Source organism: Pristiophorus japonicus, chromosome 19 (genome assembly GCF_044704955.1).
Source record: "Pristiophorus japonicus isolate sPriJap1 chromosome 19, sPriJap1.hap1, whole genome shotgun sequence".
NCBI lineage: Eukaryota > Metazoa > Chordata > Chondrichthyes > Pristiophoridae > Pristiophorus > Pristiophorus japonicus.
In genome coordinates, this window is record NC_091995.1 from 73,126,214 (window position 1) to 73,147,191 (window position 20,978).

At 47.5% G+C, this 20,978-nt stretch overlaps 18 non-coding genes across 18 annotated transcripts; all 18 read right to left on the minus strand.

Moving 5' to 3' along the window:
* Window positions 1–894: 894 nt before the first annotated feature.
* On the minus strand, window positions 895–967 carry trnar-ucu (transfer RNA arginine (anticodon UCU)). Its single transcript has one exon. It is a non-coding gene; the product is annotated as a tRNA-Arg (tRNA).
* Window positions 968–1,870: 903 nt separating this feature from the next.
* trnar-ccu (transfer RNA arginine (anticodon CCU)) lies at window positions 1,871–1,943 on the minus strand. The gene has a single exon. It is a non-coding gene; the product is annotated as a tRNA-Arg (tRNA).
* Window positions 1,944–3,192: 1,249 nt separating this feature from the next.
* Window positions 3,193–3,265, minus strand: trnar-ucu (transfer RNA arginine (anticodon UCU)). Its single transcript has one exon. It is a non-coding gene; the product is annotated as a tRNA-Arg (tRNA).
* Window positions 3,266–4,168: 903 nt separating this feature from the next.
* trnar-ccu (transfer RNA arginine (anticodon CCU)) lies at window positions 4,169–4,241 on the minus strand. Its single transcript has one exon. It is a non-coding gene; the product is annotated as a tRNA-Arg (tRNA).
* Window positions 4,242–5,490: 1,249 nt separating this feature from the next.
* trnar-ucu (transfer RNA arginine (anticodon UCU)) lies at window positions 5,491–5,563 on the minus strand. The gene has a single exon. It is a non-coding gene; the product is annotated as a tRNA-Arg (tRNA).
* Window positions 5,564–6,465: 902 nt separating this feature from the next.
* On the minus strand, window positions 6,466–6,538 carry trnar-ccu (transfer RNA arginine (anticodon CCU)). Its single transcript has one exon. It is a non-coding gene; the product is annotated as a tRNA-Arg (tRNA).
* A 1,249-nt stretch (window positions 6,539–7,787) lies between these two features.
* On the minus strand, window positions 7,788–7,860 carry trnar-ucu (transfer RNA arginine (anticodon UCU)). The gene has a single exon. It is a non-coding gene; the product is annotated as a tRNA-Arg (tRNA).
* Window positions 7,861–8,763: 903 nt separating this feature from the next.
* Window positions 8,764–8,836, minus strand: trnar-ccu (transfer RNA arginine (anticodon CCU)). The gene has a single exon. It is a non-coding gene; the product is annotated as a tRNA-Arg (tRNA).
* A 1,249-nt stretch (window positions 8,837–10,085) lies between these two features.
* On the minus strand, window positions 10,086–10,158 carry trnar-ucu (transfer RNA arginine (anticodon UCU)). The gene has a single exon. It is a non-coding gene; the product is annotated as a tRNA-Arg (tRNA).
* A 903-nt stretch (window positions 10,159–11,061) lies between these two features.
* On the minus strand, window positions 11,062–11,134 carry trnar-ccu (transfer RNA arginine (anticodon CCU)). Its single transcript has one exon. It is a non-coding gene; the product is annotated as a tRNA-Arg (tRNA).
* A 1,249-nt stretch (window positions 11,135–12,383) lies between these two features.
* On the minus strand, window positions 12,384–12,456 carry trnar-ucu (transfer RNA arginine (anticodon UCU)). Its single transcript has one exon. It is a non-coding gene; the product is annotated as a tRNA-Arg (tRNA).
* Window positions 12,457–13,358: 902 nt separating this feature from the next.
* On the minus strand, window positions 13,359–13,431 carry trnar-ccu (transfer RNA arginine (anticodon CCU)). The gene has a single exon. It is a non-coding gene; the product is annotated as a tRNA-Arg (tRNA).
* Window positions 13,432–14,666: 1,235 nt separating this feature from the next.
* On the minus strand, window positions 14,667–14,739 carry trnar-ucu (transfer RNA arginine (anticodon UCU)). The gene has a single exon. It is a non-coding gene; the product is annotated as a tRNA-Arg (tRNA).
* A 903-nt stretch (window positions 14,740–15,642) lies between these two features.
* On the minus strand, window positions 15,643–15,715 carry trnar-ccu (transfer RNA arginine (anticodon CCU)). The gene has a single exon. It is a non-coding gene; the product is annotated as a tRNA-Arg (tRNA).
* Window positions 15,716–16,964: 1,249 nt separating this feature from the next.
* Window positions 16,965–17,037, minus strand: trnar-ucu (transfer RNA arginine (anticodon UCU)). The gene has a single exon. It is a non-coding gene; the product is annotated as a tRNA-Arg (tRNA).
* A 903-nt stretch (window positions 17,038–17,940) lies between these two features.
* On the minus strand, window positions 17,941–18,013 carry trnar-ccu (transfer RNA arginine (anticodon CCU)). The gene has a single exon. It is a non-coding gene; the product is annotated as a tRNA-Arg (tRNA).
* A 1,249-nt stretch (window positions 18,014–19,262) lies between these two features.
* trnar-ucu (transfer RNA arginine (anticodon UCU)) lies at window positions 19,263–19,335 on the minus strand. Its single transcript has one exon. It is a non-coding gene; the product is annotated as a tRNA-Arg (tRNA).
* A 902-nt stretch (window positions 19,336–20,237) lies between these two features.
* On the minus strand, window positions 20,238–20,310 carry trnar-ccu (transfer RNA arginine (anticodon CCU)). Its single transcript has one exon. It is a non-coding gene; the product is annotated as a tRNA-Arg (tRNA).
* Window positions 20,311–20,978: the final 668 nt, after the last annotated feature.

Consider the following 20,978-nt stretch of genomic DNA (forward strand, 5'->3'; position numbering starts at 1 on the left):
TACCGTGCCCAGTGCCTATCCCCCGACCCCGATTGCTCTTTGGCTTCATGGGTGATCCCTGGAACTTTGCTCAAATTTGGCTTCCCTATTCCTGGATTTCTGTGCCATTTATACTACGCTACTCCACTGGACTGCACTGTAAGACTCAGTCAGCTGCTGTGACTCTGATCTTCAATTCAGTTGCTCTTTGAAAGGAATTTGTGTTGTTTACAGTCCATTCCCCATTGCTACTGTTACCTGCTGAGTCTATGACTGTCCTACTGGTTTATTTTGCTACTGTGTGGGTCCTGGCCAGAAATTCCCTCTCCTGGGCTAAAGTCCATTTCTGATCCTCGGGTGGCCTCCAACTTAACTTTCGGCCACAGAACAATTCTCCACATTTTCACGGAAATACCATCAGTATGCCTGTCGGTTACTCTGCCCCACCCACTTGTATCTACCCATGGGCTTATTGTGGATGATTGCATTGACATGTCAGTCTTTGTCTCACAGTCCATCAAGCCAAAATACAGCACCTGCAACAGTCCCTTTGCACTGAAGTATCAATTAGATTTTGTTTAAGTGCCTGTGGTGGGATTTGAACCCAGATCCACCTGACTCACAAGCAAGAGTGCTACCTATTGTGCTATGGCCATTTCGCGGTGAAAAAAGCAAGTTTTTAGGGAGTGTCTTAAAGGAGGAGCGAGAGGTAGCAAGGCGGAGCTGTTTCGGGAGATATTGTGTCCATTACCCATCCCCCGACCATGCCTTCCCTGTGACCATCAGTGAGCACTGGAACTTTGCACAAGTTTGAAGTTGATGACATCTTGGTCCGAATGAAGCCTCCCTGCCTTGCTGAACCTGACATCACTTGCCCAACTGCAACTGCCGTATTGTCAATCTTTAAAAAGACATCACCCCAGGTGGGGCTCGAACCCACAATCCCTGGCTTAGAAGGCCAGTGCCTTATCCATTAGGCCACTGGGGCTGAATACATGAAGTGACCCACCTGAGGGCAATTGGCCAGTGAAGTAGGTTTCGAGGAAGTATCTTCTCAGGAGGAGAGAAAGGTCGCGAGGCGGAGATGTTTATGGAGATACCGTGCCCAGTGCCTATCCCCCGACCCTGATTGCTCTTTGTTTTCATGGGTGAGCCCTGGAACTTTGCTCAAATTTGACTTCACCATTCCTGGATTTCTCTGCCATTCATACTATGCTACTCCACTGGACTGCACTGTAAGACTCAGTCAGCTGCTGTGACTCTGATCTTCTATTCAGTTGCTCTTTGAAAGGAATTTTGTGTAGTTTACAGTCCGTTCTCCATTGCTACTGTTACCTGCTGAGTCTATGACTGTCCTTCTGGTTTATTTTGCTGCTGTGTGGGTCCTGGCTAGAAATTCCCTCTCCTGGGTTAAAGTCCATTTCTGGATCTGAGGGTGGCCTCCAACTTAACTTTCGGCCACAGAACAATTCTCCACATTGTTACGGAAATACCTTCAGTATACCTGTCGGTTACTCTGCCCTACCCAATTGTGTCTATCCATGGGCTTATTGTGGATGATTGTATTGTCATTTTGGGATTGCAGGAAACTTGCCTCACAGTCCATGACACTTTCTGCCATGAATTCAAGCCAAAATACAGCAGCTCCAACTGTACTGAAGTATCAACTAGATTTCTATCTGTCATGGGATTTGAACCCACAACCTTCTGACTCACACACAAAATTGTCACGCACTGAGCCATGGCATCAGATTTTATGGAGTGTCTGAAAGGAGGAGCGAGAGGTAGCAAGGCGGAGCTGTTTCAGGAGATACTGTGTGCACGACCCATCCCCCGACCCTGCCCACCCTGTGACCATCAACTGCCGTATTGTCAATCTTTAAAAAGACATCACCCCAGGTGGGACTCGAACCCACAATCCCTGGCTTAGGAGGCCAGTGCCTTATCCATTAGGCCACTGGGGCTGAACTCATGAAGTGACCCACCTGAGGGTAATTGACCACTCTGAAATGTGATATCTGCCTCACATTTTCAGAGTGTGAGAAAGTTGAGCACAGATGGAAGCTATTTTCTCCCATCATATCTGCCACTGCTCGCACCATGGCAGAGCCATCTACAACAACAGCTTGCATTTATATAGCGCCTGTAACATAATAAAACCTTCCATGATGCTTCACAGGATCATTATCAAATAAAATCTTACACCGAGCCACATGAGGTACCAGGACAGGTGTCCTAAACCTTGATCACTGAAGTAGGTTTCGAGGGAGCATCTTCAAGGAGGAGAGAAAGGTAGCGAGGCGGAGATGTTTATGGAGATACCGTGCCCAGTGCCTATCCCCCGACCCCGATTGCTCTTTGGCTTCATGGGTGATCCCTGGAACTTTGCTCAAATTTGGCTTCCCTATTCCTGGATTTCTGTGCCATTTATACTACGCTACTCCACTGGACTGCACTGTAAGACTCAGTCAGCTGCTGTGACTCTGATCTTCAATTCAGTTGCTCTTTGAAAGGAATTTGTGTTGTTTACAGTCCATTCCCCATTGCTACTGTTACCTGCTGAGTCTATGACTGTCCTACTGGTTTATTTTGCTACTGTGTGGGTCCTGGCCAGAAATTCCCTCTCCTGGGCTAAAGTCCATTTCTGATCCTCGGGTGGCCTCCAACTTAACTTTCGGCCACAGAACAATTCTCCACATTTTCACGGAAATACCATCAGTATGCCTGTCGGTTACTCTGCCCCACCCACTTGTATCTACCCATGGGCTTATTGTGGATGATTGCATTGACATGTCAGTCTTTGTCTCACAGTCCATCAAGCCAAAATACAGCACCTGCAACAGTCCCTTTGCACTGAAGTATCAATTAGATTTTGTTTAAGTGCCTGTGGTGGGATTTGAACCCAGATCCACCTGACTCACAAGCAAGAGTGCTACCTATTGTGCTATGGCCATTTCGCGGTGAAAAAAGCAAGTTTTTAGGGAGTGTCTTAAAGGAGGAGCGAGAGGTAGCAAGGCGGAGCTGTTTCGGGAGATATTGTGTCCATTACCCATCCCCCGACCATGCCTTCCCTGTGACCATCAGTGAGCACTGGAACTTTGCACAAGTTTGAAGTTGATGACATCTTGGTCCGAATGAAGCCTCCCTGCCTTGCTGAACCTGACATCACTTGCCCAACTGCAACTGCCGTATTGTCAATCTTTAAAAAGACATCACCCCAGGTGGGGCTCGAACCCACAATCCCTGGCTTAGAAGGCCAGTGCCTTATCCATTAGGCCCCTGGGGCTGAACACATGAAGTGACCCACCTGAGGGCAATTGGCCAGTGAAGTAGGTTTCGAGGAAGTATCTTCTCAGGAGGAGAGAAAGGTCGCGAGGCGGAGATGTTTATGGAGATACCGTGCCCAGTGCCTATCCCCCGACCCTGATTGCTCTTTGTTTTCATGGGTGAGCCCTGGAACTTTGCTCAAATTTGACTTCACCATTCCTGGATTTCTCTGCCATTCATACTATGCTACTCCACTGGACTGCACTGTAAGACTCAGTCAGCTGCTGTGACTCTGATCTTCTATTCAGTTGCTCTTTGAAAGGAATTTTGTGTAGTTTACAGTCCGTTCTCCATTGCTACTGTTACCTGCTGAGTCTATGACTGTCCTTCTGGTTTATTTTGCTGCTGTGTGGGTCCTGGCTAGAAATTCCCTCTCCTGGGTTAAAGTCCATTTCTGGATCTGAGGGTGGCCTCCAACTTAACTTTCGGCCACAGAACAATTCTCCACATTGTTACGGAAATACCTTCAGTATACCTGTCGGTTACTCTGCCCTACCCAATTGTGTCTATCCATGGGCTTATTGTGGATGATTGTATTGTCATTTTGGGATTGCAGGAAACTTGTCTCACAGTCCATGACACTTTCTGCCATGAATTCAAGCCAAAATACAGCAGCTCCAACTGTACTGAAGTATCAACTAGATTTCTATCTGTCATGGGATTTGAACCCACAACCTTCTGACTCACACACAAAATTGTCACGCACTGAGCCATGGCATCAGATTTTATGGAGTGTCTGAAAGGAGGAGCGAGAGGTGGCAAGGCGGAGCTGTTTCAGGAGATACTGTGTGCACGACCCATCCCCCGACCCTGCCCACCCTGTGACCATCAACTGCCGTATTGTCAATCTTTAAAAAGACATCACCCCAGGTGGGACTCGAACCCACAATCCCTGGCTTAGGAGGCCAGTGCCTTATCCATTAGGCCACTGGGGCTGAACTCATGAAGTGACCCACCTGAGGGTAATTGACCACTCTGAAATGTGATATCTGCCTCACATTTTCAGAGTGTGAGAAAGTTGAGCACAGATGGAAGCTATTTTCTCCCATCATATCTGCCACTGCTCGCACCATGGCAGAGCCATCTACAACAACAGCTTGCATTTATATAGCGCCTGTAACATAATAAAACCTTCCATGATGCTTCACAGGATCATTATCAAATAAAATCTTACACCGAGCCACATGAGGTACCAGGACAGGTGTCCTAAACCTTGATCACTGAAGTAGGTTTCGAGGGAGCATCTTCAAGGAGGAGAGAAAGGTAGCGAGGCGGAGATGTTTATGGAGATACCGTGCCCAGTGCCTATCCCCCGACCCCGATTGCTCTTTGGCTTCATGGGTGATCCCTGGAACTTTGCTCAAATTTGACTTCCCTATTCCTGGATTTCTGTGCCATTTATACTATGCTACTCCACTGGACTGCACTGTAAGACTCAGTCAGCTGCTGTGACTCTGATCTTCTATTCAGTTGCTCTTTGAAAGGAATTTGTGTTGTTTACAGTCCATTCCCCATTGCTACTGTTACCTGCTGAGTCTATGACTGTCCTACTGGTTTATTTTGCTGCTGTGTGGGTCCTGGCCAGAAATTCCCTCTCCTGGGCTAAAGTCCATTTCTGATCCTCGGGTGGCCTCCAACTTAACTTTCGGCCACAGAACAATTCTCCACATTTTCACGGAAATACCTTCAGTATGCCTGTCGGTTAATCTGCCCTACCCACTTGTATCTACCCATGGGCTTATTGTGGATGATTGCATTGACATGTCAGTCTTTGTCTCACAGTCCATCAAGCCAAAATACAGCACCTGCAACAGTCCCTTTGCACTGAAGTATCAATTAGATTTTGTTTAAGTGCCTGTGGTGGGATTTGAACCAAGATCCACCTGACTCACAAGCAAGAGTGCTACCTATTGTGCTATGGCCATTTCGCGGTGAAAAAAGCAAGTTTTTAGGGAGTGTCTTAAAGGAGGAGCGAGAGGTAGCAAGGCGGAGCTGTTTCGGGAGATACTGTGTCCATTACCCATCCCCCGACCATGCCTTCCCTGTGACCATCAGTGAGCACTGGAACTTTGCACAAGTTTGAAGTTGATGACATCTTGGTCCGAATGAAGCCTCCCTGCCTTGCTGAACCTGACATCACTTGCCCAACTGCAACTGCCGTATTGTCAATCTTTAAAAAGACATCACCCCAGGTGGGGCTCGAACCCACAATCCCTGGCTTAGAAGGCCAGTGCCTTATCCATTAGGCCACTGGGGCTGAATACATGAAGTGACCCACCTGAGGGCAATTGGCCAGTGAAGTAGGTTTCGAGGAAGTATCTTCAAGGAGGAGAGAAAGGTCGCGAGGCGGAGATGTTTATGGAGATACCGTGCCCAGTGCCTATCCCCCGACCCCGATTGCTCTTTGTTTTCATGGGTGAGCCCTGGAACTTTGCTCAAATTTGACTTCACCATTCCTGGATTTCTCTGCCATTCATACTATGCTACTCCACTGGACTGCACTGTAAGACTCAGTCAGCTGCTGTGACTCTGATCTTCTATTCAGTTGCTCTTTGAAAGGAATTTTGTGTAGTTTACAGTCCGTTCTCCATTGCTACTGTTACCTGCTGAGTCTATGACTGTCCTTCTGGTTTATTTTGCTGCTGTGTGGGTCCTGGCTAGAAATTCCCTCTCCTGGGTTAAAGTCCATTTCTGGATCTGAGGGTGGCCTCCAACTTAACTTTCGGCCACAGAACAATTCTCCACATTGTTACGGAAATACCTTCAGTATACCTGTCGGTTACTCTGCCCTACCCAATTGTGTCTATCCATGGGCTTATTGTGGATGATTGTATTGTCATTTTGGGATTGCAGGAAACTTGCCTCACAGTCCATGACACTTTCTGCCATGAATTCAAGCCAAAATACAGCAGCTCCAACTGTACTGAAGTATCAACTAGATTTCTATCTGTCATGGGATTTGAACCCACAACCTTCTGACTCACACACAAAATTGTCACGCACTGAGCCATGGCATCAGATTTTATGGAGTGTCTGAAAGGAGGAGCGAGAGGTAGCAAGGCGGAGCTGTTTCAGGAGATACTGTGTGCACGACCCATCCCCCGACCCTGCCCACCCTGTGACCATCAACTGCCGTATTGTCAATCTTTAAAAAGACATCACCCCAGGTGGGACTCGAACCCACAATCCCTGGCTTAGGAGGCCAGTGCCTTATCCATTAGGCCACTGGGGCTGAACTCATGAAGTGACCCACCTGAGGGTAATTGACCACTCTGAAATGTGATATCTGCCTCACATTTTCAGAGTGTGAGAAAGTTGAGCACAGATGGAAGCTATTTTCTCCCATCAAATCTGCCACTGCTCGCACCATGGCAGAGCCATCTACAACAACAGCTTGCATTTATATAGCGCCTGTAACATAATAAAACCTTCCATGATGCTTCACAGGATCATTATCAAATAAAATCTTACACCGAGCCACATGAGGTACCAGGACAGGTGTCCTAAACCTTGATCACTGAAGTAGGTTTCGAGGGAGCATCTTCAAGGAGGAGAGAAAGGTAGCGAGGCGGAGATGTTTATGGAGATACCGTGCCCAGTGCCTATCCCCCGACCCCGATTGCTCTTTGGCTTCATGGGTGATCCCTGGAACTTTGCTCAAATTTGGCTTCCCTATTCCTGGATTTCTGTGCCATTTATACTACGCTACTCCACTGGACTGCACTGTAAGACTCAGTCAGCTGCTGTGACTCTGATCTTCAATTCAGTTGCTCTTTGAAAGGAATTTGTGTTGTTTACAGTCCATTCCCCATTGCTACTGTTACCTGCTGAGTCTATGACTGTCCTACTGGTTTATTTTGCTACTGTGTGGGTCCTGGCCAGAAATTCCCTCTCCTGGGCTAAAGTCCATTTCTGATCCTCGGGTGGCCTCCAACTTAACTTTCGGCCACAGAACAATTCTCCACATTTTCACGGAAATACCATCAGTATGCCTGTCGGTTACTCTGCCCCACCCACTTGTATCTACCCATGGGCTTATTGTGGATGATTGCATTGACATGTCAGTCTTTGTCTCACAGTCCATCAAGCCAAAATACAGCACCTGCAACAGTCCCTTTGCACTGAAGTATCAATTAGATTTTGTTTAAGTGCCTGTGGTGGGATTTGAACCCAGATCCACCTGACTCACAAGCAAGAGTGCTACCTATTGTGCTATGGCCATTTCGCGGTGAAAAAAGCAAGTTTTTAGGGAGTGTCTTAAAGGAGGAGCGAGAGGTAGCAAGGCGGAGCTGTTTCGGGAGATATTGTGTCCATTACCCATCCCCCGACCATGCCTTCCCTGTGACCATCAGTGAGCACTGGAACTTTGCACAAGTTTGAAGTTGATGACATCTTGGTCCGAATGAAGCCTCCCTGCCTTGCTGAACCTGACATCACTTGCCCAACTGCAACTGCCGTATTGTCAATCTTTAAAAAGACATCACCCCAGGTGGGGCTCGAACCCACAATCCCTGGCTTAGAAGGCCAGTGCCTTATCCATTAGGCCACTGGGGCTGAATACATGAAGTGACCCACCTGAGGGCAATTGGCCAGTGAAGTAGGTTTCGAGGAAGTATCTTCTCAGGAGGAGAGAAAGGTCGCGAGGCGGAGATGTTTATGGAGATACCGTGCCCAGTGCCTATCCCCCGACCCTGATTGCTCTTTGTTTTCATGGGTGAGCCCTGGAACTTTGCTCAAATTTGACTTCACCATTCCTGGATTTCTCTGCCATTCATACTATGCTACTCCACTGGACTGCACTGTAAGACTCAGTCAGCTGCTGTGACTCTGATCTTCTATTCAGTTGCTCTTTGAAAGGAATTTTGTGTAGTTTACAGTCCGTTCTCCATTGCTACTGTTACCTGCTGAGTCTATGACTGTCCTTCTGGTTTATTTTGCTGCTGTGTGGGTCCTGGCTAGAAATTCCCTCTCCTGGGTTAAAGTCCATTTCTGGATCTGAGGGTGGCCTCCAACTTAACTTTCGGCCACAGAACAATTCTCCACATTGTTACGGAAATACCTTCAGTATACCTGTCGGTTACTCTGCCCTACCCAATTGTGTCTATCCATGGGCTTATTGTGGATGATTGTATTGTCATTTTGGGATTGCAGGAAACTTGCCTCACAGTCCATGACACTTTCTGCCATGAATTCAAGCCAAAATACAGCAGCTCCAACTGTACTGAAGTATCAACTAGATTTCTATCTGTCATGGGATTTGAACCCACAACCTTCTGACTCACACACAAAATTGTCACGCACTGAGCCATGGCATCAGATTTTATGGAGTGTCTGAAAGGAGGAGCGAGAGGTAGCAAGGCGGAGCTGTTTCAGGAGATACTGTGTGCACGACCCATCCCCCGACCCTGCCCACCCTGTGACCATCAACTGCCGTATTGTCAATCTTTAAAAAGACATCACCCCAGGTGGGACTCGAACCCACAATCCCTGGCTTAGGAGGCCAGTGCCTTATCCATTAGGCCACTGGGGCTGAACTCATGAAGTGACCCACCTGAGGGTAATTGACCACTCTGAAATGTGATATCTGCCTCACATTTTCAGAGTGTGAGAAAGTTGAGCACAGATGGAAGCTATTTTCTCCCATCATATCTGCCACTGCTCGCACCATGGCAGAGCCATCTACAACAACAGCTTGCATTTATATAGCGCCTGTAACATAATAAAACCTTCCATGATGCTTCACAGGATCATTATCAAATAAAATCTTACACCGAGCCACATGAGGTACCAGGACAGGTGTCCTAAACCTTGATCACTGAAGTAGGTTTCGAGGGAGCATCTTCAAGGAGGAGAGAAAGGTAGCGAGGCGGAGATGTTTATGGAGATACCGTGCCCAGTGCCTATCCCCCGACCCCGATTGCTCTTTGGCTTCATGGGTGATCCCTGGAACTTTGCTCAAATTTGGCTTCCCTATTCCTGGATTTCTGTGCCATTTATACTACGCTACTCCACTGGACTGCACTGTAAGACTCAGTCAGCTGCTGTGACTCTGATCTTCAATTCAGTTGCTCTTTGAAAGGAATTTGTGTTGTTTACAGTCCATTCCCCATTGCTACTGTTACCTGCTGAGTCTATGACTGTCCTACTGGTTTATTTTGCTACTGTGTGGGTCCTGGCCAGAAATTCCCTCTCCTGGGCTAAAGTCCATTTCTGATCCTCGGGTGGCCTCCAACTTAACTTTCGGCCACAGAACAATTCTCCACATTTTCACGGAAATACCATCAGTATGCCTGTCGGTTACTCTGCCCCACCCACTTGTATCTACCCATGGGCTTATTGTGGATGATTGCATTGACATGTCAGTCTTTGTCTCACAGTCCATCAAGCCAAAATACAGCACCTGCAACAGTCCCTTTGCACTGAAGTATCAATTAGATTTTGTTTAAGTGCCTGTGGTGGGATTTGAACCCAGATCCACCTGACTCACAAGCAAGAGTGCTACCTATTGTGCTATGGCCATTTCGCGGTGAAAAAAGCAAGTTTTTAGGGAGTGTCTTAAAGGAGGAGCGAGAGGTAGCAAGGCGGAGCTGTTTCGGGAGATATTGTGTCCATTACCCATCCCCCGACCATGCCTTCCCTGTGACCATCAGTGAGCACTGGAACTTTGCACAAGTTTGAAGTTGATGACATCTTGGTCCGAATGAAGCCTCCCTGCCTTGCTGAACCTGACATCACTTGCCCAACTGCAACTGCCGTATTGTCAATCTTTAAAAAGACATCACCCCAGGTGGGACTCGAACCCACAATCCCTGGCTTAGAAGGCCAGTGCCTTATCCATTAGGCCCCTGGGGCTGAACACATGAAGTGACCCACCTGAGGGCAATTGGCCAGTGAAGTAGGTTTCGAGGATGTATCTTCTCAGGAGGAGAGAAAGGTCGCGAGGCGGAGATGTTTATGGAGATACCGTGCCCAGTGCCTATCCCCCGACCCTGATTGCTCTTTGTTTTCATGGGTGAGCCCTGGAACTTTGCTCAAATTTGACTTCACCATTCCTGGATTTCTCTGCCATTCATACTATGCTACTCCACTGGACTGCACTGTAAGACTCAGTCAGCTGCTGTGACTCTGATCTTCTATTCAGTTGCTCTTTGAAAGGAATTTTGTGTAGTTTACAGTCCGTTCTCCATTGCTACTGTTACCTGCTGAGTCTATGACTGTCCTTCTGGTTTATTTTGCTGCTGTGTGGGTCCTGGCTAGAAATTCCCTCTCCTGGGTTAAAGTCCATTTCTGGATCTGAGGGTGGCCTCCAACTTAACTTTCGGCCACAGAACAATTCTCCACATTGTTACGGAAATACCTTCAGTATACCTGTCGGTTACTCTGCCCTACCCAATTGTGTCTATCCATGGGCTTATTGTGGATGATTGTATTGTCATTTTGGGATTGCAGGAAACTTGTCTCACAGTCCATGACACTTTCTGCCATGAATTCAAGCCAAAATACAGCAGCTCCAACTGTACTGAAGTATCAACTAGATTTCTATCTGTCATGGGATTTGAACCCACAACCTTCTGACTCACACACAAAATTGTCACGCACTGAGCCATGGCATCAGATTTTATGGAGTGTCTGAAAGGAGGAGCGAGAGGTAGCAAGGCGCAGCTGTTTCAGGAGATACTGTGTGCACGACCCATCCCCCGACCCTGCCCACCCTGTGACCATCAACTGCCGTATTGTCAATCTTTAAAAAGACATCACCCCAGGTGGGACTCGAACCCACAATCCCTGGCTTAGGAGGCCAGTGCCTTATCCATTAGGCCACTGGGGCTGAACTCATGAAGTGACCCACCTGAGGGTAATTGACCACTCTGAAATGTGATATCTGCCTCACATTTTCAGAGTGTGAGAAAGTTGAGCACAGATGGAAGCTATTTTCTCCCATCATATCTGCCACTGCTCGCACCATGGCAGAGCCATCTACAACAACAGCTTGCATTTATATAGCGCCTGTAACATAATAAAACCTTCCATGATGCTTCACAGGATCATTATCAAATAAAATCTTACACCGAGCCACATGAGGTACCAGGACAGGTGTCCAAAACCTTGATCACTGAAGTAGGTTTCGAGGGGGCATCTTCAAGGAGGAGAGAAAGGTAGCGAGGCGGAGATGTTTATGGAGATACCGTGCCCAGTGCCTATCCCCCGACCCCGATTGCTCTTTGGCTTCATGGGTGATCCCTGGAACTTTGCTCAAATTTGACTTCCCTATTCCTGGATTTCTGAGCCATTTATACTATGCTACTCCACTGGACTGCACTGTAAGACTCAGTCAGCTGCTGTGACTCTGATCTTCAATTCAGTTGCTCTTTGAAAGGAATTTGTGTTGTTTACAGTCCATTCCCCATTGCTACTGTTACCTGCTGAGTCTATGACTGTCCTACTGGTTTATTTTGCTACTGTGTGGGTCCTGGCCAGAAATTCCCTCTCCTGGGCTAAAGTCCATTTCTGATCCTCGGGTGGCCTCCAACTTAACTTTCGGCCACAGAACAATTCTCCACATTTTCACGGAAATACCATCAGTATGCCTGTCGGTTACTCTGCCCTACCCACTTGTATCTACCCATGGGCTTATTGTGGATGATTGCATTGACATGTCAGTCTTTGTCTCACAGTCCATCAAGCCAAAATACAGCACCTGCAACAGTCCCTTTGCACTGAAGTATCAATTAGATTTTGTTTAAGTGCCTGTGGTGGGATTTGAACCCAGATCCACCTGACTCACAAGCAAGAGTGCTACCTATTGTGCTATGGCCATTTCGCGGTGAAAAAAGCAAGTTTTTAGGGAGTGTCTTAAAGGAGGAGCGAGAGGTAGCAAGGCGGAGCTGTTTCGGGAGATACTGTGTCCATTACCCATCCCCCGACCATGCCTTCCCTGTGACCATCAGTGAGCACTGGAACTTTGCACAAGTTTGAAGTTGATGACATCTTGGTCCGAATGAAGCCTCCCTGCCTTGCTGAACCTGACATCACTTGCCCAACTGCAACTGCCGTATTGTCAATCTTTAAAAAGACATTACCCCAGGTGGGGCTCGAACCCACAATCCCTGGCTTAGAAGGCCAGTGCCTTATCCATTAGGCCACTGGGGCTGAATACATGAAGTGACCCACCTGAGGGCAATTGGCCAGTGAAGTAGGTTTCGAGGAAGTATCTTCAAGGAGGAGAGAAAGGTCGCGAGGCGGAGATGTTTATGGAGATACCGTGCCCAGTGCCTATCCCCCGACCCCGATTGCTCTTTGTTTTCATGGGTGAGCCCTGGAACTTTGCTCAAATTTGACTTCACCATTCCTGGATTTCTCTGCCATTCATACTATGCTACTCCACTGGACTGCACTGTAAGACTCAGTCAGCTGCTGTGACTCTGATCTTCTATTCAGTTGCTCTTTGAAAGGAATTTTGTGTAGTTTACAGTCCGTTCTCCATTGCTACTGTTACCTGCTGAGTCTATGACTGTCCTTCTGGTTTATTTTGCTGCTGTGTGGGTCCTGGCTAGAAATTCCCTCTCCTGGGTTAAAGTCCATTTCTGGATCTGAGGGTGGCCTCCAACTTAACTTTCGGCCACAGAACAATTCTCCACATTGTTACGGAAATACCTTCAGTATACCTGTCGGTTACTCTGCCCTACCCAATTGTGTCTATCCATGGGCTTATTGTGGATGATTGTATTGTCATTTTGGGATTGCAGGAAACTTGCCTCACAGTCCATGACACTTTCTGCCATGAATTCAAGCCAAAATACAGCAGCTCCAACTGTACTGAAGTATCAACTAGATTTCTATCTGTCATGGGATTTGAACCCACAACCTTCTGACTCACACACAAAATTGTCACGCACTGAGCCATGGCATCAGATTTTATGGAGTGTCTGAAAGGAGGAGCGAGAGGTAGCAAGGCGGAGCTGTTTCAGGAGATACTGTGTGCACGACCCATCCCCCGACCCTGCCCACCCTGTGACCATCAACTGCCGTATTGTCAATCTTTAAAAAGACATCACCCCAGGTGGGACTCGAACCCACAATCCCTGGCTTAGGAGGCCAGTGCCTTATCCATTAGGCCACTGGGGCTGAACTCATGAAGTGACCCACCTGAGGGTAATTGACCACTCTGAAATGTGATATCTGCCTCACATTTTCAGAGTGTGAGAAAGTTGAGCACAGATGGAAGCTATTTTCTCCCATCAAATCTGCCACTGCTCGCACCATGGCAGAGCCATCTACAACAACAGCTTGCATTTATATAGCGCCTGTAACATAATAAAACCTTCCATGATGCTTCACAGGATCATTATCAAATAAAATCTTACACCGAGCCACATGAGGTACCAGGACAGGTGTCCTAAACCTTGATCACTGAAGTAGGTTTCGAGGGAGCATCTTCAAGGAGGAGAGAAAGGTAGCGAGGCGGAGATGTTTATGGAGATACCGTGCCCAGTGCCTATCCCCCGACCCCGATTGCTCTTTGGCTTCATGGGTGATCCCTGGAACTTTGCTCAAATTTGGCTTCCCTATTCCTGGATTTCTGTGCCATTTATACTACGCTACTCCACTGGACTGCACTGTAAGACTCAGTCAGCTGCTGTGACTCTGATCTTCAATTCAGTTGCTCTTTGAAAGGAATTTGTGTTGTTTACAGTCCATTCCCCATTGCTACTGTTACCTGCTGAGTCTATGACTGTCCTACTGGTTTATTTTGCTACTGTGTGGGTCCTGGCCAGAAATTCCCTCTCCTGGGCTAAAGTCCATTTCTGATCCTCGGGTGGCCTCCAACTTAACTTTCGGCCACAGAACAATTCTCCACATTTTCACGGAAATACCATCAGTATGCCTGTCGGTTACTCTGCCCCACCCATGGGCTTATTGTGGATGATTGCATTGACATGTCAGTCTTTGTCTCACAGTCCATCAAGCCAAAATACAGCACCTGCAACAGTCCCTTTGCACTGAAGTATCAATTAGATTTTGTTTAAGTGCCTGTGGTGGGATTTGAACCCAGATCCACCTGACTCACAAGCAAGAGTGCTACCTATTGTGCTATGGCCATTTCGCGGTGAAAAAAGCAAGTTTTTAGGGAGTGTCTTAAAGGAGGAGCGAGAGGTAGCAAGGCGGAGCTGTTTCGGGAGATATTGTGTCCATTACCCATCCCCCGACCATGCCTTCCCTGTGACCATCAGTGAGCACTGGAACTTTGCACAAGTTTGAAGTTGATGACATCTTGGTCCGAATGAAGCCTCCCTGCCTTGCTGAACCTGACATCACTTGCCCAACTGCAACTGCCGTATTGTCAATCTTTAAAAAGACATCACCCCAGGTGGGGCTCGAACCCACAATCCCTGGCTTAGAAGGCCAGTGCCTTATCCATTAGGCCACTGGGGCTGAATACATGAAGTGACCCACCTGAGGGCAATTGGCCAGTGAAGTAGGTTTCGAGGAAGTATCTTCTCAGGAGGAGAGAAAGGTCGCGAGGCGGAGATGTTTATGGAGATACCGTGCCCAGTGCCTATCCCCCGACCCTGATTGCTCTTTGTTTTCATGGGTGAGCCCTGGAACTTTGCTCAAATTTGACTTCACCATTCCTGGATTTCTCTGCCATTCATACTATGCTACTCCACTGGACTGCACTGTAAGACTCAGTCAGCTGCTGTGACTCTGATCTTCTATTCAGTTGCTCTTTGAAAGGAATTTTGTGTAGTTTACAGTCCGTTCTCCATTGCTACTGTTACCTGCTGAGTCTATGACTGTCCTTCTGGTTTATTTTGCTGCTGTGTGGGTCCTGGCTAGAAATTCCCTCTCCTGGGTTAAAGTCCATTTCTGGATCTGAGGGTGGCCTCCAACTTAACTTTCGGCCACAGAACAATTCTCCACATTGTTACGGAAATACCTTCAGTATACCTGTCGGTTACTCTGCCCTACCCAATTGTGTCTATCCATGGGCTTATTGTGGATGATTGTATTGTCATTTTGGGATTGCAGGAAACTTGCCTCACAGTCCATGACACTTTCTGCCATGAATTCAAGCCAAAATACAGCAGCTCCAACTGTACTGAAGTATCAACTAGATTTCTATCTGTCATGGGATTTGAACCCACAACCTTCTGACTCACACACAAAATTGTCACGCACTGAGCCATGGCATCAGATTTTATGGAGTGTCTGAAAGGAGGAGCGAGAGGTAGCAAGGCGGAGCTGTTTCAGGAGATACTGTGTGCACGACCCATCCCCCGACCCTGCCCACCCTGTGACCATCAACTGCCGTATTGTCAATCTTTAAAAAGACATCACCCCAGGTGGGACTCGAACCCACAATCCCTGGCTTAGGAGGCCAGTGCCTTATCCATTAGGCCACTGGGGCTGAACTCATGAAGTGACCCACCTGAGGGTAATTGACCACTCTGAAATGTGATATCTGCCTCACATTTTCAGAGTGTGAGAAAGTTGAGCACAGATGGAAGCTATTTTCTCCCATCATATCTGCCACTGCTCGCACCATGGCAGAGCCATCTACAACAACAGCTTGCATTTATATAGCGCCTGTAACATAATAAAACCTTCCATGATGCTTCACAGGATCATTATCAAATAAAATCTTACACCGAGCCACATGAGGTACCAGGACAGGTGTCCTAAACCTTGATCACTGAAGTAGGTTTCGAGGGAGCATCTTCAAGGAGGAGAGAAAGGTAGCGAGGCGGAGATGTTTATGGAGATACCGTGCCCAGTGCCTATCCCCCGACCCCGATTGCTCTTTGGCTTCATGGGTGATCCCTGGAACTTTGCTCAAATTTGGCTTCCCTATTCCTGGATTTCTGTGCCATTTATACTACGCTACTCCACTGGACTGCACTGTAAGACTCAGTCAGCTGCTGTGACTCTGATCTTCAATTCAGTTGCTCTTTGAAAGGAATTTGTGTTGTTTACAGTCCATTCCCCATTGCTACTGTTACCTGCTGAGTCTATGACTGTCCTACTGGTTTATTTTGCTACTGTGTGGGTCCTGGCCAGAAATTCCCTCTCCTGGGCTAAAGTCCATTTCTGATCCTCGGGTGGCCTCCAACTTAACTTTCGGCCACAGAACAATTCTCCACATTTTCACGGAAATACCATCAGTATGCCTGTCGGTTACTCTGCCCCACCCACTTGTATCTACCCATGGGCTTATTGTGGATGATTGCATTGACATGTCAGTCTTTGTCTCACAGTCCATCAAGCCAAAATACAGCACCTGCAACAGTCCCTTTGCACTGAAGTATCAATTAGATTTTGTTTAAGTGCCTGTGGTGGGATTTGAACCCAGATCCACCTGACTCACAAGCAAGAGTGCTACCTATTGTGCTATGGCCATTTCGCGGTGAAAAAAGCAAGTTTTTAGGGAGTGTCTTAAAGGAGGAGCGAGAGGTAGCAAGGCGGAGCTGTTTCGGGAGATATTGTGTCCATTACCCATCCCCCGACCATGCCTTCCCTGTGACCATCAGTGAGCACTGGAACTTTGCACAAGTTTGAAGTTGATGACATCTTGGTCCGAATGAAGCCTCCCTGCCTTGCTGAACCTGACATCACTTGCCCAACTGCAACTGCCGTATTGTCAATCTTTAAAAAGACATCACCCCAGGTGGGACTCGAACCCACAATCCCTGGCTTAGAAGGCCAGTGCCTTATCCATTAGGCCCCTGGGGCTGAACACATGAAGTGACCCACCTGAGGGCAATTGGCCAGTGAAGTAGGTTTCGAGGAAGTATCTTCTCAGGAGGAGAGAAAGGTCGCGAGGCGGAGATGTTTATGGAGATACCGTGCCCAGTGCCTATCCCCCGACCCTGATTGCTCTTTGTTTTCATGGGTGAGCCCTGGAACTTTGCTCAAATTTGACTTCACCATTCCTGGATTTCTCTGCCATTCATACTATGCTACTCCACTGGACTGCACTGTAAGACTCAGTCAGCTGCTGTGACTCTGATCTTCTATTCAGTTGCTCTTTGAAAGGAATTTTGTGTAGTTTACAGTCCGTTCTCCATTGCTACTGTTACCTGCTGAGTCTATGACTGTCCTTCTGGTTTATTTTGCTGCTGTGTGGGTCCTGGCTAGAAATTCCCTCTCCTGGGTTAAAGTCCATTTCTGGATCTGAGGGTGGCCTCCAACTTAACTTTCGGCCACAGAACAATTCTCCACATTGTTACGGAAATACCTTCAGTATACCTGTCGGTTACTCTGCCCTACCCAATTGTGTCTATCCATGGGCTTATTGTGGATGATTGTATTGTCATTTTGGGATTGCAGGAAACTTGTCTCACAGTCCATGACACTTTCTGCCATGAATTCAAGCCAAAATACAGCAGCTCCAACTGTACTGAAGTATCAACTAGATTTCTATCTGTCATGGGATTTGAACCCACAACCTTCTGACTCACACACAAAATTGTCACGCACTGAGCCATGGCATCAGATTTTATGGAGTGTCTGAAAGGAGGAGCGAGAGGTAGCAAGGCGCAGCTGTTTCAGGAGATACTGTGTGCACGACCCATCCCCCGACCCTGCCCACCCTGTGACCATCAACTGCCGTATTGTCAATCTTTAAAAAGACATCACCCCAGGTGGGACTCGAACCCACAATCCCTGGCTTAGGAGGCCAGTGCCTTATCCATTAGGCCACTGGGGCTGAACTCATGAAGTGACCCACCTGAGGGTAATTGACCACTCTGAAATGTGATATCTGCCTCACATTTTCAGAGTGTGAGAAAGTTGAGCACAGATGGAAGCTATTTTCTCCCATCATATCTGCCACTGCTCGCACCATGGCAGAGCCATCTACAACAACAGCTTGCATTTATATAGCGCCTGTAACATAATAAAACCTTCCATGATGCTTCACAGGATCATTATCAAATAAAATCTTACACCGAGCCACATGAGGTACCAGGACAGGTGTCCAAAACCTTGATCACTGAAGTAGGTTTCGAGGGGGCATCTTCAAGGAGGAGAGAAAGGTAGCGAGGCGGAGATGTTTATGGAGATACCGTGCCCAGTGCCTATCCCCCGACCCCGATTGCTCTTTGGCTTCATGGGTGATCCCTGGAACTTTGCTCAAATTTGACTTCCCTATTCCTGGATTTCTGAGCCATTTATACTATGCTACTCCACTGGACTGCACTGTAAGACTCAGTCAGCTGCTGTGACTCTGATCTTCAATTCAGTTGCTCTTTGAAAGGAATTTGTGTTGTTTACAGTCCATTCCCCATTGCTACTGTTACCTGCTGAGTCTATGACTGTCCTACTGGTTTATTTTGCTACTGTGTGGGTCCTGGCCAGAAATTCCCTCTCCTGGGCTAAAGTCCATTTCTGATCCTCGGGTGGCCTCCAACTTAACTTTCGGCCACAGAACAATTCTCCACATTTTCACGGAAATACCATCAGTATGCCTGTCGGTTACTCTGCCCTACCCACTTGTATCTACCCATGGGCTTATTGTGGATGATTGCATTGACATGTCAGTCTTTGTCTCACAGTCCATCAAGCCAAAATACAGCACCTGCAACAGTCCCTTTGCACTGAAGTATCAATTAGATTTTGTTTAAGTGCCTGTGGTGGGATTTGAACCCAGATCCACCTGACTCACAAGCAAGAGTGCTACCTATTGTGCTATGGCCATTTCGCGGTGAAAAAAGCAAGTTTTTAGGGAGTGTCTTAAAGGAGGAGCGAGAGGTAGCAAGGCGGAGCTGTTTCGGGAGATACTGTGTCCATTACCCATCCCCCGACCATGCCTTCCCTGTGACCATCAGTGAGCACTGGAACTTTGCACAAGTTTGAAGTTGATGACATCTTGGTCCGAATGAAGCCTCCCTGCCTTGCTGAACCTGACATCACTTGCCCAACTGCAACTGCCGTATTGTCAATCTTTAAAAAGACATTACCCCAGGTGGGGCTCGAACCCACAATCCCTGGCTTAGAAGGCCAGTGCCTTATCCATTAGGCCACTGGGGCTGAATACATGAAGTGACCCACCTGAGGGCAATTGGCCAGTGAAGTAGGTTTCGAGGAAGTATCTTCAAGGAGGAGAGAAAGGTCGCGAGGCGGAGATGTTTATGGAGATACCGTGCCCAGTGCCTATCCCCCGACCCCGATTGCTCTTTGTTTTCATGGGTGAGCCCTGGAACTTTGCTCAAATTTGACTTCACCATTCCTGGATTTCTCTGCCATTCATACTATGCTACTCCACTGGACTGCACTGTAAGACTCAGTCAGCTGCTGTGACTCTGATCTTCTATTCAGTTGCTCTTTGAAAGGAATTTTGTGTAGTTTACAGTCCGTTCTCCATTGCTACTGTTACCTGCTGAGTCTATGACTGTCCTTCTGGTTTATTTTGCTGCTGTGTGGGTCCTGGCTAGAAATTCCCTCTCCTGGGTTAAAGTCCATTTCTGGATCTGAGGGTGGCCTCCAACTTAACTTTCGGCCACAGAACAATTCTCCACATTGTTACGGAAATACCTTCAGTATACCTGTCGGTTACTCTGCCCTACCCAATTGTGTCTATCCATGGGCTTATTGTGGATGATTGTATTGTCATTTTGGGATTGCAGGAAACTTGTCTCACAGTCCATGACACTTTCTGCCATGAATTCAAGCCAAAATACAGCAGCTCCACCTGTACTGAAGTATCAACTAGATTTCTATCTGTCATGGGATTTGAACCCACAACCTTCTGACTCACACACAAAATTGTCACGCACTGAGCCATGGCATCAGATTTTATGGAGTGTCTGAAAGGAGGAGCGAGAGGTAGCAAGGCGGAGCTGTTTCAGGAGATACTGTGTGCACGACCCATCCCCCGACCCTGCCCACCCTGTGACCATCAACTGCCGTATTGTCAATCTTTAAAAAGACATCACCCCAGGTGGGACTCGAACCCACAATCCCTGGCTTAGGAGGCCAGTGCCTTATCCATTAGGCCACTGGGGCTGAACTCAGGAAGTGACCCACCTGAGGGTAATTGACCACTCTGAAATGTGATATCTGCCTCACATTTTCAGAGTGTGAGAAAGTTGAGCACAGATGGAAGCTATTTTCTCCCATCATATCTGCCACAGAACGCACCATGGCAGAGCCATCTACAACAACAGCTTGCATTTATATAGCGCCTGTAACATAATAAAACCTTCCATGATGCTTCACAGGATCATTATCAAATAAAATCTTACACCGAGCCACATGAGGTACCAGGACAGGTGTCCTAAACCTTGATCACTGAAGTAGGTTTCGAGGGAGCATCTTCAAGGAGGAGAGAAAGGTAGCGAGGCGGAGATGTTTATGGAGATACCGTGCCCAGTGCCTATCCCCCGACCCCGATTGCTCTTTGGCTTCATGGGTGATCCCTGGAACTTTGCTCAAATTTGACTTCCCTATTCCTGGATTTCTGTGCCATTTATACTATGCTACTCCACTGGACTGCACTGTAAGACTCAGTCAGCTGCTGTGACTCTGATCTTCTATTCAGTTGCTCTTTGAAAGGAATTTGTGTTGTTTACAGTCCATTCCCCATTGCTACTGTTACCTGCTGAGTCTATGACTGTGCTACTGGTTTATTTTGCTGCTGTGTGGGTCCTGGCCAGAAATTCCCTCTCCTGGGC